At 40.4% G+C, this 16,163-nt stretch overlaps 1 protein-coding gene across 9 annotated transcripts in view; it reads left to right on the top strand.

Moving 5' to 3' along the window:
- The window catches only part of LOC129635131 (metabotropic glutamate receptor 7), a 651,100-nt gene that overhangs the window by 433,804 nt on the left and 201,133 nt on the right, over positions 1-16,163 (top strand). The gene's annotated exons all lie outside the window — the stretch shown is intronic.

Raw genomic sequence — 16,163 nt, 5'->3', positions numbered from 1 at the left:
AATTAAATTTTTAAGTAATGTATGGGTCTGTATACAAAAGTGAGAACTGTTTTAGTCGTGAAACATTATTATTTTAAACTTAGGTACACAGCTTCATGATGTTTTCCAGGGACTCATATGCTATAAATTGACTGACTCTGGATTTATTTATCAAAATCCATCCCAGACAGACTACTACGTACATCCTGCTAAAAGCATTCCATAGATACAAAATTTCAAGTTAAAATACACCACTTGTTTGTTCTCCATGAGATCTGTTGTTAGCAAAGGTCTGCATGGACATTTGATCAAGTGACCTTTCTTTTATGTTTCTGGAAGATCCTCCCACTTTCACTGCACTCCTGCCCCAAGAAAGGAAGAGGACAAAATATAAGCCTTCTTCTAAACACATCCTTTCAAATGGGGCATTTGCCAGTCTTGAGCTGACCTTATGCATCCTGACACTCTCCTGGAGAGTGTTGTTTCCATTACCACGAAGCTCCAGACAAACCCTGTGACTTGTTTCCTCTAACAACTTTGGCCCTTAAGTGTGGTTCCCAGACCTGGACCATCACCTGGGAACTTGTTTAAAATTCAGACTCTCAAGCCCACCCCAGGCTGAGTAAATCAGAAATTGCATTTTAGCAAGGTTTTCAAGGGATTTGCTGGCACATTCAAGTTTGAGAAGCACAGTTCTAACACCCAAGGTCTTCCCTGCCTCAGGGTCTTTACACCTGCCCTGTGTCCTCACCTTTCAGGGTCACAACTTAAAAATCACCTTTTTTGCTTCTCTTGTCTTCTCTTTAAAGTAAATGCACCAGTGTTACTCTAGCACTTGCATTCCTGCTGAAAACTAGTTGTTGTTCAGTTGCTAAGTCATGTCCAGCTCTTTGCGACCCCAAGGCCTGCAGCAGACCAGGCTTCCCTGTCCCTCACCAACTCTTGGAGTTTGCCCAGGTTCATTTTCCACTGAATCGGTGTTTCCTTCCAATCATCTCATCCTCTGCCATGCTCTTCTTCTTTTGCCTTTTGTCTTTCCCAGCATCAGGGTCTTTTCCAGTGAGTTGGCTCTTCACATCAGGTGGCCAAACTATTGGAGCTTCAGCATCATTGACCAAACCAATCAATCCTAAGGAAAATCAACCCTGAATACTCATTGGAAGGACTGATGCTGAAGCTGAACACTTGTTACAATATACATTTTATTAATTTGTTGTATTGTTGCTTCAGCTGTCCCACCAATTCTAATTCAATTCCTTGAGGTCAGAAGTCTTAAGCAACCTGTTTATAAGCTGTCTCCTAATGAATATCACTTGGTGTATTGGGTGGGCAGTGAACAGTTGTTGTCTCAAAATGAGTCAACTGATAGTCCATGATTTGGTACCCACCTGCATCTCTAACATAATCTTCTTTATTCCTTTCTTGCTCTCAACTTAAACTACCTATAGCCTCTCATCCTCGTCCCCATCACTGAATCAAGTGCCTTCTTGGATTTCCTTAAGCTGCTCACTCTTCCTGAATGATTTTCCCCATCTACTCCCACTAAAGGACACTTAATCATCCTCAGAGACTCTGCTCCAATATTCTAGAAAAGACAGCTTAAGGATCATTTGGGCCACAATTGTATTTTGAATTATACTGAAGTTTAGTGGGTTTGCATGCATATTTTACTATGGCACCAAGATCCTCTAGGGGGAAATGGAATCATTGTCTGTCATGTCTGTATTGTCACTGCTTAATGTAGTGCATGAGACACAGGAATGGCTCAGTAAATGGCCTTTGAATCATGAGCCAGGAGAAATATAAGAGGATGTGAGAAGGGTGGTAGAAAGAAAGCCCACCTGTGTCAACTTCAAAATCCTGGCATAAAAGGAAGAGAATAGTCCCTGTGGTCTCATGTGGACTTTTCTTGATGAAAAAGTACTTTTCATCTCCCTCGTCTTCTAGCAGTCCTGGAAATAGAAGCTGAATCAAATAAACACTTCATTTGTCTCACTTTCCAAAGAAAACTTAACTTCTTAATGTAAAAAAAAGCCAATAGGCTGTCTTAGACCATTCAAGCTATTAGAACCCAATGGCATAGGCTTTGTGACTTACTATAAAATAAACGGATTTCACACAGTTCTGGAGGCTCAAATGTCCAAAATCAAGACCCCAGCAGATTTGGTGTCTGGTGAAGCCTGCTACTTGGTTCATGGGTGTCTGTATTCTCCCTCTTCCCTAACTGATACAGGGACTCTCTGGGGTCCCTTTCTAAGGGTATGAATCCTATTCATGAGGGCTCCACTCTTACAACCTAATCACCTCCTAACAGCACCCCCACCCCCAACACAGACATTCAGTCCATAGTATGTGCTGTTTGGTAGAAGCCACTTGTCTCTTAGCTTGTGGACTACTAAGTGTATGAGAGAGTAGACTCAATTTCTGAAATAGCCTAATGTTGTTGGTATACCTGTGGATATAGACATCAATACACATACATCTCAAGAGCTTTCTGCAGAACTGCTTAGGGCATGGAAAGAATTCAGGAACAGTATGTGACTACTTACTTAGATGCAGTATGAAGGGTAGCAAAGAATCACCCACCCAAATATGTCACATCCACCACATCTTCTGAGCTGGCAACTGAGCATAAGAGTCCGACTATTTGTGTTGTTTCCTTAGATTAACATGGAGGTGTCAAACAGATGACTGTTCAGCTCTTCATTGGATGGTATGTGCCCTGAAACAAAACTTGTGAGCTTATACTCAGTCTTTAGGGAGTGGTACCCAGGTCTCTGTAGTACAGAGGTAGTCTTTTTAGTTTGACTTCACTTGGTGTTCACCTGGAGACATATTTAGCTTAGTCTTGATGAACTGAGTAGGGGAGAGGCCATGCCAGTGAGTAAGGGTTTCATGAACCTAGGCATGGAGACGTTATGCAAGAGAAATCTGAAAGCCACGTGAAATAAGATCTTCTTTGTCTTATAATGAAGATCTGAAAGGCAATGCTAGAATCCCAATCAATATATTACTTAACCAATGTCACTGTTTCCTACAGTCTTACTGGAGGGGTGCAGATTCTGCAGTGTGTGGAGATAATAAATGTTACAAGAGGGGACTAAATTATTTGGTCTGGACTCCAGTGAATAGAAAGCACTGTCTTAAATCAAAGCACGTTCTCTCCTTAATAGCATTACTTCTCAGGGTCTTTAATAAACTAATATGCATTGTGGCTCCCCTGACATTATGATATTGAACCGTGTGGTTTTCTATGTTCAAAAGATAATGTTTCAGTGCTCGTATTCATCAGAATGAAATACAGGATAATGGTGCTAAATAATCTGTATAAAAACAGTTTCTATCCTCTAGTTCAGAAAATGGAACCAAGAGATTCAGAGGCTTGGCAGAGGGGGGAGGGGCGGGGGGAGAAACTAGAAAGGAGGGAAAAGAAAACAGGAAATCAAATGCTCTTCCTGTCTCCGTGGGTAAACTTAACTGATCAGCATGCTTCCCCACTTACCTGGCAGAGAGCATGACTCAGCCCAGGTGAGTGGGTGAAAAGCAATTTGCAAGTTGTCTGGAGTGTGAAACCTACGATGAATGGCTGAGCTGGATAGAAAAGAAGATTTAGTAGCAGGAATAGGAGGACTTTTGTTCTTGCATGTATAGTTTGTCATATTTAAGCAAGTCAGAGTTGGGAGGCTCAAACAAAAAGGAAGAATAAGGAGCATTCAACGGCAATAAAAGGAGGCATCCTCTCCTAAGGATTTATACCGTTATATCTTTCTTGGAATAGAATTTGTCCAAGTTCCACTCCACCTTTCAGGCTCTATAGGAGATTTTAAAAAAAGCATAGTAGCCCTATTATCCCAGTGGAAGTAGAAGAGGTAGAATAGTATAGATAAAATGCCAAGAGATTTCAAAAGAAAGTGAGGACATCAGAGAAGGACATCAGAGAGGACATCAGCTTGGAGGCATCAGAGAAGACTCAGGTTATTTGAATGGTTGCAGAATTAGGGGAAAAACATGACAGATAAAACGATGCATATAAACTAAATAATGCCAATAGGGGAGCCATGGGGTCTTGAAGAGAAGCACAAACATAACCCTTTACTAGAAGAAAAATGGATGTTTTGGGCTGGAGACTGATGAGGCTGGAGGAAAGGGTTAGGGGTTTGCTCTACAGTAACTTGAAGGCTAAAATGAGGCATCTGCACTGTCTCAGAGAGTAATTAAGAGAAGACAATAATGTAACTTTAATAGAGCAGCATTTAAGGACAAAGAGGAAAGGGGTTTATGGAAATAAATTGGAACAACTTATGCTATTTTTTCAGGGGAGCAAGGTGGAAAGGGTGTCAAAGATGACAGTGTAGTCACTAATAATAATTGTGGTAGATGTAACTCATTCAGCTTTTTACTTTGGCCCATACTGTGTGCTTATATATTACTTTTATCATTAATTCTGAAGCCAAATCCAATACCAAATTAATTCTAAAAGACAGTTTTGGATGAAGTATAAAAGAATAGATTTATTGATTTGCCAGGTAAAAAGGGGCAGAGCGGGCTAGTACCCTCAAAACTGTGTGTCCTAATGGGGGTGAGGGGAATGGCGTGAGGAATTTTGTAGTCAAAGGGCAGGGTTGTTGATAAAAATTAAGGTGCCTGAAGGGCCTGAATACCTTCAATCAGGAAATCTTCTGGCTTCAGATGATGATGCATGAACTGGAACTTTCTCTGGAATGAATGGAGTTTCATCAGGTAGTCAACACTTTCCATTTGGTGGGGGTTTTAGTTCTGAGGACTTCCCTGGTGGCTCAGACAGTAAAGCATCTGTCTACAATGCAGGACACCTGGGTTCGATCCCTGGGTCAGGAAGATTCCCTGGAGAAGGAAAAGGCAACCCACTCCAGTACTCTTGCCTAGAAAATCCCATGGACAGAGGAGCCTGGTGTCCATGGGGTTGCAAAGAGTCAGACACGACTGAGCGACTTCACGTTCATGTTCACATTTAGTTCTGCAGAAGAGCTCAAGAGATTGTTAGGTGTATCCCTTGAGGAGGAACCAGGATGCTCTCCTAGTGAGTGAGTGAGTGAAGTCGCTCAGTTGTGTCCGACTCTTTGCAACCCCCATGGACTGTAGCCTGCCAGGCTCCTCCATCCATGGGATTCTCCAGGCAAGAATACTGGAGTGGGTTGCCATTTCCTTCTCCAGGAGAGCTTCCCGACCCAGGGATTGAGCCCAGGTCTCCCGCATTGTAGTCAGATGTTTTACCATGTTTTGCCACCAGGCAAGTCATTATGCTATTCTTTGCTCCCATATCTCTGCAATGTGTCCCTTCCCTATTTATAATCTGAATCTGCCCTTTGGATTTCAGGGAACGGACACAGAAAGGCTTTTCTTTCCAGGACCCCATAGAGTCATCCTCAGTTTCAACTCTAGGAGGTAGTTCATGGGGTCACAAAGAGTTGGACAGGACCATGTGACTGAAGAATAGTTTAGTTCAGTTGCTGAGTGGTGTCTGACTCTTTGTGACCCCATGGACTGCAGCATGCCAGGCCTCCCTGTCCATCACCATCTCCCAGAACTTACTCGAACTCATATCCATCAAGTCGGTGATGCCATCCAACCATCTCATCCTCTGTTGTCCCCTTCTTCTGCCTTCAATCTTTCCCAGCATTAGAGCCTGTCCAATGAGTCAGTTCTTCACATCAGGTGGCCAAAGTATCAGAGCTTCAGCTTCAGCATCAGTCCTTCCAATGAATATTCAGGACTGATTTCCTTTAGGATGGACTGGTTGGATCTACTTGCAGTCTAAGGGACTCTTAAGAGTCTTCTGCAACACCTCATTTCAAAAGCATCAATTATTCAGCACTCAGCTTTCTTTATAGTCCAACTCTCACATCCATACATGACTACTGGAAAAACCATAGCCTTGACTAGATGGATCTTTGTTGGCAAAGTAATGCCTCTACTTTTTAATATGCTGTCTAGGTTGGTTATAACTTCTTCCAGGGAGCAAGTGTCTTTTAATTCCATGGCTTCAGTCACCATCTGCAGTGATTTTGGAGCCCAAAAAGATAGAGTCTCTCACTGTTTCCACTGTTTCCCTGTCTATTTGCCATTAAGTGATGAGACCAGATGCCATGGTCTTAGTTTTCTGAATGTTGAGCTTTAAGCCAGCTTTTTCACTCCCCTCTTTCACTTTCATCAAGAGGTTCTTTAGTTCTTCTTCACTTTCTGCCATAAGGGTGGTGTCATCTGCATATTTCTCCTGGCAATCTTAATTCCATCCTGTACTTCATCCAGTCCAACATTTCTTATGATGTACTCTGCATGTAAGTTAAATAAGCAGGGTAACAATATACAGCCTTGACTGAAGAACAAGAACAAATCAAAACTGTGTTTCACAGATGAAAAAAATAAGGTTCAGAAAGCTCAAATGGCTTGACCAACCAGTGTCACTCTGCTAGGATTTGAACCCATGTCTGTTGGAGTCCAAGGCGTGTGTGGTAAGATTTGGAAAATGAGAAGGAAGGCAATACTTACAAGGTCTGAAATGCCATTATTACATTAATTGCTGATACTATGTGACTGTAAGAATAAGAGCTCAAGAGAGAGGTGAGGCCTGATAGTGGCCATCTTGAAGGTTTTGCCTAGATTAAGTTGATCATTGAAACCAAAATATCATAGCCATAACATTCCAGTAAAAATAATAATTATTTAGAAAGCTACTCAGGCACTTGCCTTGCACATGTTATCTCTTTTATAACAAATGTCTCAGTCATAACAAATAAGGTTGGGCAATGGATGCTCCAAGTTGTTGACTTGCCTTTGGTCACAGTGTCTGGAGAGACGAAGCCTGCCTTTGAACCCAGAAAAGGCTGACTTCGTAGCTCCTGTTCTTTCTATTTTGAGCTGTAGCAAAGTTTACCAGAGGAGAATGTACAGAGAACAGTCAGCGACCTATTGAAACCCAGTTGTGTCCTTGTATGCAGGCTGTTTTTGTTTTTGTTTTTGTTTTCGCTCTCCATGGTGTATTAATTATGTTCCACTACCTAGCAACTCAGTTCTCCAGATTTAATTCCCTTTCTTCCCTCAAAATGCCAAGGACATTTCAAGTGTAAATGTACACTCTATAGATGTGTGTGTATTAAATGAACAAAAAATAGATGAGACTCACATAAGTCCTTATGGATCCTTTCATCAAGTCTAATTACAATAAAAGTGCATAAAATTGCAATTTTGGCTGGGGAAAAATCCCTTCTAGAGGAGGGGTCAATCTTTCCTCTCACCTCTTTCACCTGCCAGGGCCCTTGAGTCCACTCTCAGATACTGAGCATCCATCACTGAATAAATGGACAGAAGCTCTGACCTCATGGAGTTTACAGAGGAGTTGGGGGACAGACTTTAATGAGTCGCATATTTGCATAATTACAAATGGTGCTAGAGTCTTTGAAGAGGGATCCATGAGGGGTTATAAAAGGAGGAATCAACCCAGTGCAGGTGGGTGTCCTGAGCAAGAGTTGAGTGGGTCGAGGAGTTGCTGAACATCCCATGACAGCAGAAGGGGCTCTGTGGGACAGGATGCTTCCTGGGACTCACGTAGCCAGCTGGGAGAAGCCACCTACTGTGTGTCCCTGACAGACAACACTCGCTAGCAGGTCTAAGAGCAAGAAGAAGTCACTGAGGAATAAACAAAAAGATGACCTGGTCAGATCTCCACATAAATCCGTCTAGTTGTAGTCAGAGGATGGGATTAGAAAATGCCAGCAGGAAAGGGAGGCCAAGAAACCCCACAGAATGCTTTTGCAGAGGAAGTGTGATAACAAAGGTGAGAAAAGAGAATTCATTTCTCGAAAGTGTTCATTTTTGACTCCTTTGGTCCTGACCCAGGAAGCTTACTTACTATACAGTTTGTTGGATAAACTAATTAATGTACGTGATGACAAGAGATAAATCCAGCACAGGTTGTTGGTCACTTGGATATGGGAGGGGGAGTAAAGGAAGGGAAGAGGTCTAGGATGATACCACTCCTGATTTATGGATTGATAAATCTGCCATGTGCTAGGGCTTTGTTCTCTTTTCATTTCCTCTGAGTCAGCCAGTGTTTTCTGCAAAAGACCAGATAGTAAATAAGTTGGGTTTTACAGGCCTTGCATTCACAGCTCCTCCATTCTCATTGTAGCATACAGTCAGCCATAGATAATATGTAAATGAACAGTGTAGTGACAGGGGTCCGATAGAATTACTCATGAAACCAGATGGTGGGCAGGATTTGGCTCACTGGGGCCATAGCTGGCCAGTCCCTGGTGCAGATCATGAGTTCAGTTTTGACCAAGCTTGTTTGAGGTATTTTTGAGGCATATATGTGAATATGTTTGTGTTATACATTATCCTTAAGTCTATGCTTTAAAAAAAATAAACTGCTTTCAGTTGTTTTTAATAAATAAAGCATGATTAAATGCCTAATGTTTATTGGTAAGCATCATTTAGAGAACTGTGTCCCCGGAGAGGGACTAAATAAGAAATGATTTGTGGTTAGCATGTAAATTTTAAGGAAATGGCTCCTCTCCTGGCAGTATTGTTTCCAAAAGAGATAGCTGACCAGTGTCATCTCAGTGTGGCCATCTGAGTGTATGATATTTTTGAAGCATGTCAACATTGTGAAAAATTGGAGGTTCCACAGAAAGCTGATTCTTCTGGGGAAAAGATAAATAAAAGGAAGTTCTCAAGCCAAGTCAAGTCAACCCTTTGTAATTAGAGGGATAGAAAGGTTTGATGAAGAAAGAGAAATCTACAGTTACTGTAGGGGTAGACTGTTCAGTCAGTCTGGGAGCTTTTAATTATGCAAATGTAACAAGAACTACCCCATTTTCCATTGTGTTTAAGGAAAATGCAGGCACTGAAACAGTAAATGCAGATCATTTAGGCAGAATTGTTATGAAATCTGTTCTTGATGTGTAATTTAATATATATATTTATATGGACATATAATTTGATTTGTGTTCCTTTAGCCTTTGCTTTTTGGAGCAAGAATTATTTCTTACTCCCACCCACATCGTTTATTTATGTGCTGGGCCTCTGTAGGCATTTTCTGTTATTTGGCCAGTAACATTATGAAACATAAGTCTGGAGACCTTTCTGAACTGTGGAAATTTGTAATTCCACTACAGCTCCATACTTTCCCATTAAATCATAAAAAGAGCATAACTGTACATTTTAGGCGACCTTCTCAGACTTTCATTAAAAGTGCATTAAAAGAGCGAGGGCATCGTAAGGTCAAGAATAGAAGCCTGCGGTCACTAGGTTCTCTAAACAACACAAATATTTTCTTCCAAACCCCAGCCCTTCAGAGAGTATAGTTCATCAGTTCCCAAACTTGTCTACATATTATCAAAGGAGCTTTTAAACATAATGCTGCCCCAAGAAGATCCCCAAGTGATTCATATGTACAAGCAAGCTTGGGAACAACATCAGAAAAAAATGTCTCAGTAACAATACAGAACTATCTACATCTCAGAGCTCAAGGGACTCGATAGTGAGATGAAGCTCTGAGTCCCTCTGTGGATGCCCAGTGACTACTGTAGTTAAAAGCCAATCTTTTCATACTCTTTTATGTATTAATCTTTTATGTACAGTTTTATGAAGCAAGTGTATGGTACTTTCTTCCTTGAGTACATTAAAAATGATGAATTGTACAAGTAATTACACATTTTGAATATGTAGTATCCGAATTAAGTGTGTTTATAGCAGTCCTGAAATTCTGTTTTATAGTCCAGTCGTGCTGCCTAAGGTTTAACAATCAGGACTGAGTCTCAAAAAAAAAAAAAAAAAAAAAAAGGCATAAACATGCTACAAAACTCCTTGTGAAGCCATTCCCCCTTACCCACTCCACACTGGAACCTAAAGCTGGTTCTTTTCTAGTGTTAAGTGTTCCACATTCCTGTGCATTTTTCCTGAAAAGATTTTCCCGTAAATTAGCCGGGACAAATATATTTTAATGAACAAATGGAGTTTTAATAGAAAGCTCTTTTTTAAATTAGCTCATTCTGTTACAGTTTTAATAAGCAAAAATAATATTGCAGGGAATTGTGCAATAAAAGCACCAGCCAGCCTGCTCTACAGAGTATGCGCTGGAAAGATGCAAATGGAATTTCACCGAAGAAAATATCTCTGGAGTGACACAATTTTCTTTCAAAGAGAAAACGTCTGTATGGGGAAAGGAACAGATCTCTTCTAGATAAAAATGGATGCACTGAACAGTGTTTATAAAAATCCTCTCAGTTTGATTCCTGCATTTGGCAGTAAGACAGAAACTCATTGGGTTTTATTTTAAAATTCCAGTGATTATAAGGTTTCTGCACCCCCTATGGAGTATAGAGCCAGACCCTTTTTTTCTTTGCCAGCACACGTGCTAAGAAACTTCAGCTGACAGGTGCTTTTTCATTGTCTCTGTATGAGCCAGAAGCAGTGGGGTCACAGCTGATTTTCTGAGTCCAGGTCTTCCCCACCATCTTTTCTGAGTGCTTTCAGGAGACAAAACCAAGTGTTTCTGATTTCGTGTAATTCACATGAATTACAGTTTGCTTTTCTTCTGGAACTCTCTACTACTCATGCAAGAGCTTGAATTATTGGCTAACTGTCCACTAGTCTCAGGCCTTCACATACCAGATGCAGAAATAAGAAAGAGTGTATTAGTTAGAGTGTTTGACTGTAAGGAGTGGGGTACCCATGAGGTATTGGTTAACCAAGGGAAGTTGATCATTTCATGTTTACAATTCAGGGTTGGGTGGTACCAGTATTGGTTCATTTGGTTGACATCATGATGCCACTGTTAAAAAATGATTAAAGAAGACAATTTAGGTGGTACCAGCACACTTCACTTAACACTTTGTGGACAGTCTTCTTTCAGAGAACTGAAAAATGGAGTGGAAAGCAGAAAGCTCCTATAGGATAAAAAATGAAGAACAAGGAAAAGACATATAAAAATTATCTGATCAGCCTACATAGTCTTTTTGGGGTGAGAAGCTCCTGAATTCACTCAGCCTTTGAAGATTGGCTAATGGCTAAGTGGACATACTGCATTCCTGGCTGAATGAAGCTTGTTTATAGGAATGTGAAAGTTGTGTAAGTGTTGGCTTACTAGCATGACACCCCATAGAGGAGTGGCTCCATGTTGACCCTAGAAAGTTATTTCAACCCCATCAAAGATACAAATTCCATTTTGGTTTCTTTTACTAGCCTCAGCATGTTGGCTTTGTTCCTTCAGTTTGTGTCTTTGTGGTGCCAAAACGGCTGCTTCAGCTCCATGTTTCACATCTGTACACATCAAAGACTGATGACACCATGTCAGTTTTTCGTGTCTCTTCTTTAAAGAGTAAAGAACACTTTGCTTGGACACCACAAAAGACTTATTTTTGCTTTCATTAGCCAGAATTGCCTAACTTTCTCTTTATTAAACTTTTGATTTGCTTATTTATAAAAATCTATGTGCCACGCATGGTGCTAATTAATGGTACTAGCTCTACAGCAAGCTCTCTTGCCAAGAACTGAGATCTCAGCAGGCCTTCTCCGTGAGCCAGCTACTGAGCTGATCCAGTCTCCATTAACCATAAACTTTGGGTGCCCAGGAAGGAGATGCATCCTTATCAGGGAATTTAGAACTGTCTTCTACAGAAGATAATGGTGACCATCCTAACATTTTTTCTAGTCTTTGTCAACCTGAAATAGACTGATATACATTGTTCCAGCAAAGATGGGTTTATTTGAACAAGGGAATTATAATTTGAAATCTGAAACTATGGCAAGCCACATGCAAGACCCCACACAGCAAGGGAAGGAGAATACTTTTACGGTGGGGAAAAGGAAGTTGGAGGGCAAAGGGTCCTTGGCTCTTCATTGGCTGAGTCCTTGCCAGGGAAGAGAAGTCTTCCTCCTTTTGAGTTCATCTGTGGGCACAGGGCTTGGAATCCTCCCTTTTTGGTCACCTGGCACTCTTTGAGATTTCTATTTTCTTTTTTTTTTCTCATCTTTCTACAATTTTATTTTGCTTTCTGGCTAACTGAAACACAGTTTTGTTGCATAGTTCAGAGCAAACTTCAAATTTGCATTCTTGCTAGCCTTTTGACAAAGTCAATTGACATTATAGTCGAGTATTTGACAAAGGATGAGATGGCTGGATGGCATCACCAGCTCAGTGGAGATGAGTTGAACAAACTCCAGGAAATAGTGAAGGACAGGGAAGCCTGGTGTGCTGCAGTCCATGGGGTTGCAAAGAGTTGGACATGACTGAGTGACTGAACAACAACAAATCCATAGCCCTAAATTATTATTCTCTTTTAAATAGGTGCCCATGCCATTTGCAGCTGTTTATTCTTATTAAACAAGGCTCTGAATTTGTGTGGATAGGTAGAGATATAGACAAATCATGTGTATTGCTTTAACAAAATTCTCACTTACTGGAGTTCTTAAAGGTTAGTCAGTCCATTTATGGAACATAGATTATATTTTCAATAATGATTCTTGTTGTCAAAGCAAGTAAATTAGACTTTTGTTCATTTGGAGCAAGAGGCAACTTTGCTGCTTTAATATATACAATTAAATTGAATGGAGATCTACTTTAAATGAAAATTGAAAACAAATTAAGTAATCAGTCAATGTAATGTTTGTGGTTATAGCTTTTGTATATATTTGGTTAAGTCTGAGGGAAGAAAATCTGTTCAACTTTGCTGACCATTTTGTTTGAAAGGAGGAGGGGGTTGCAAGCTGGCAACACTTGAAATTGGCTTTAAAATATTACATATAATGATAATTTGTTTTTATATTTGAGCCCTACATCTGTTCCATAGATCAAGTTTAATCGTATGACATTTTAGTTTCCACTCATGTTGGAATCAGGCCATCTCAAGCTTAGCTAACGAAATTTATTTGTAAGTTTTTTGTTGTTGTTGTTAATATTTCTTACTGATCATGAGTAGGGCCTTTTACTTTGACATTTGGAAACATTTGTATTAATAATAGCAATTTTTTTAGGCTCCCACTTCTTGAAATTGGACATTTATAAAGTTAATGCATGTCTCATTCTCTCTTATTACAAATTATTTCCTTAATTTTATGATTTTGGGACAGCTGCCAGTGACTGACTGGCTCAAAAATGATGATGTTGAGAAAGAAATGATTACCTTTTAAATTTAGTTAGATTTATTAGTGCTGACTTGGGCTTTGTGTTCATGCAAATGAGTTCATAGAAGTCATCGGAAGATTCTTGGGTCTCTGATTAAAGTTTAAATTCAACCACTAGAAGGTTATATTTTATGAAGTTTAATGTTTGAACCATTCTTTTTTTCCAGAGTTAACTACATTTGATTTGGATGTTAAATGTAGTTCTCATTCAAGTTTTGATGGAAATATCACACCCTGCTATACACTGCATCCTGTTTTAACACAGCAATGGAATTTCACTGTGCAATAAATTAGTAACCCCCCCTTATCTCTTAAAAGTAGGCATTTTTTTAAAAAGTCTCAGACTTTCCAGTATCTTTCTAATCTATATTTTAGTTCAAATATCATAAAAATTTAATTAACTAGATATGGGGATTATCAGCCAAATTTTTTCATTGGAATTTATTCTGTATTTTTCTCTTTTAAGTGAATCTTTTTTGCAGATTAAAGATACTGAAGTTATTAGTTGGTATATTCTTCAAGACCCTTCAGTTCAGTTCAGTCACATCCAACTCTTTGCGACCCCATGGACGGGAGCATGCCAGGCTTCCCTGTCCCTCACCAACTCCTGGAGTCAGGACATTTGGTGATAAGTAATATAAATGCAATTTAAAGTATTTAAGCATCACAGAATTTCCTGGCTCACATAATGACACAATGTATGGAAAACCTGCTTCAGGCACAGCTATATCCAGGAGCCTAAGCAAGCTCATGGATAGAGAGTCCTCTTCAACTCTCTGCTCTGCTTTCCTTTACATTGGCTTCCTTCTCTGACAAATGCCTTTCTTCTTGTAGCCATGCACACCACATCCATATATCCTGGAAACTGCAAGTCCAGCAAAAGCAAAGATTTTTGTCCTATGTAATCTCTGTAAAAGTAACAAAGTTAAATTCTGCATCATGCCATAATGACCCCATTCCTGATGCAGTCTCTGTGACTGGGAGGTTGGAACATGTCAGTGTTTACAAGATGTGACAGATAGAGAATCTCTAGCTATACCATCTGAGATTTTGTTAGAAATACATACTCTCAAGTCCCCTCCTAGTCCCAGTGAATCAGAAAATACGAGAGTGGGGCTCAGCATCAGTTCAGTTCAGCCAGTCAGTCCTGTCCAACTCTTTGTGACCCCATGAACTGCAGCACGCCAGGTGTCCCTGTCCATCACCAACTCCTGGAATTCACCCAAACTCTCAGTGATGCCATCCAGCCATCTCATCCTCTGTCGTCCCCTTCTCCTCCTGCCCCCAATCCCTCCCAGCATCAGAGTCTCTTCCAATGAGTCAACTCTTCACATGAGGTGGCCAAAGTATTGGAGTTTCAGCTTCAGCATCAGTCCTTCCAAAGAATACCCAGGACTGATCTCCTTTAGAATGGACTGGTTGGATCTTCTTGCAGTCCAAGGGACTCTCAAGAGTCTTCTCCAACACCACAGTTCAAAAGCATCAATTCTTCAGCGCTCAGCTTTCTTCACAGTCCAACTCTCACATCCATACATGACCACTGGAAAAACCATAGCCTTGACTAGACAGACCTTTGTTGGCAAAGTAATGTCTCTGCTTTTGAATATGCTGTCTAGGTTGGTCATAACTTTCCTTCCAAGGAGTAAGCGTCTTTTAGTTTCATGACTGCGGTCACCATCTGTAGTGATTTTGGAGCCCCCATAAATAAAGTCTGACACTGTTTCCACTATTTCCCCATCTATTTCCCATGAAGTAATGGGGCCAGATGCCATGATCTTCATTTTCTGATGTTGAGCTTTAAGCCAACTTTTTCACTCTCCTCTTTCACTTTCATCAAGAGGCTCTTTAGTTCTTCTTTGCTTTCTGCCATAAGGGTGGTGTCATCTGCATATCTGAGGTTACTGATATTTCTCCCAGCAGTCTTGATTGCAGCTTGTGCCCCTTCCAGTCCAGCGTTTCTCATGATGTACTCTGCACAGAAGTTAAATAAGCAGGGTGACAATATACAGCCTTGACGGACTCATTTTCCTATTTGGAACCAGTCTGTTGTTCCATATCCACTTCTAACTGTTGCTTCCTGACCTGCATACAGGTTTCTCAAGAGGCAGGTCAGGCGGTCTGGTATTCCCATCTCTTTCAGAATTTTCCACAGTTTATTGTGACCCACACAGTCAAAGGCTTTGGCATAGCCAATAAAGCAGAAATAGATGTTTTTCTGGAACTCTCTTGCTTTTTCCATGATCCAGCAGATGTTGGCAATTTGATCTCTGGTTCCTCTGCCTTTTCTAAAACCAGCTTGAACTTCAGGAAGTTCACGGTTTACAATTTGCTGAAGCCTGGCTTGGAGAATTTTGAGCATTACTTTGCAAGCATGTGAGATGAGTGCAATTGTGCAGTAGTTTGAGCATTCTTTGGCATTGCCTTTTCTTTGGGACTGGAATGAAAACTGACCTTTTCCAGTCCTGTGGCCACTGCTGAGTTTTCCAAATTTGCTGGCATATTGAGTGCAGCAGGCTCAGCATACTGGGTTGTAAAAACCCCTCCAGGTAATTGTCAAAGAACTTCCCAATATCTCACAGTAAGCATGTGGTGGGGATGAAATTCAGAGGACTGATATCAGGAAAATAAAAATAATAGAAGCTCTGCTGGAAAAGATGAGATGTCATCCCAGCGATAAAGCTCTTATTTGTATCTAATGCCTTTACTTCTCAGAAAACTTTTAATTATGAATTCCCCTCCAGAAAGCCAGTATTCTAATTAAGTAAGCATACTTTCATCTTCCTCTAGGATATAGTGTTTCAGTTTAAATTTCATCTTCAAATAGGTACATGGCTAATCTTTAGAGGTTTCCAGACTGTATTATTTTCTTATCAAATGCTTCCAGAGCTACAATTAAAACTTTTGATAATGAACCTTATCACTCCTCTGTGGGAAATAGAATAGGTTCATTCAGTTCGAAACTTCTCAATGAAATGGCAGTGGTGCTTACAGAATTTTAGAAAAAGTGGCCAGCTCTGACA

This window comes from Bubalus kerabau, chromosome 20 (assembly GCF_029407905.1).
Source record: "Bubalus kerabau isolate K-KA32 ecotype Philippines breed swamp buffalo chromosome 20, PCC_UOA_SB_1v2, whole genome shotgun sequence".
Taxonomy (NCBI): domain Eukaryota; kingdom Metazoa; phylum Chordata; class Mammalia; order Artiodactyla; family Bovidae; genus Bubalus; species Bubalus kerabau.
The sequence above is the reverse complement of the archived record's forward strand: the minus strand, read 5'-3'. Positions and strand labels throughout refer to the sequence as shown.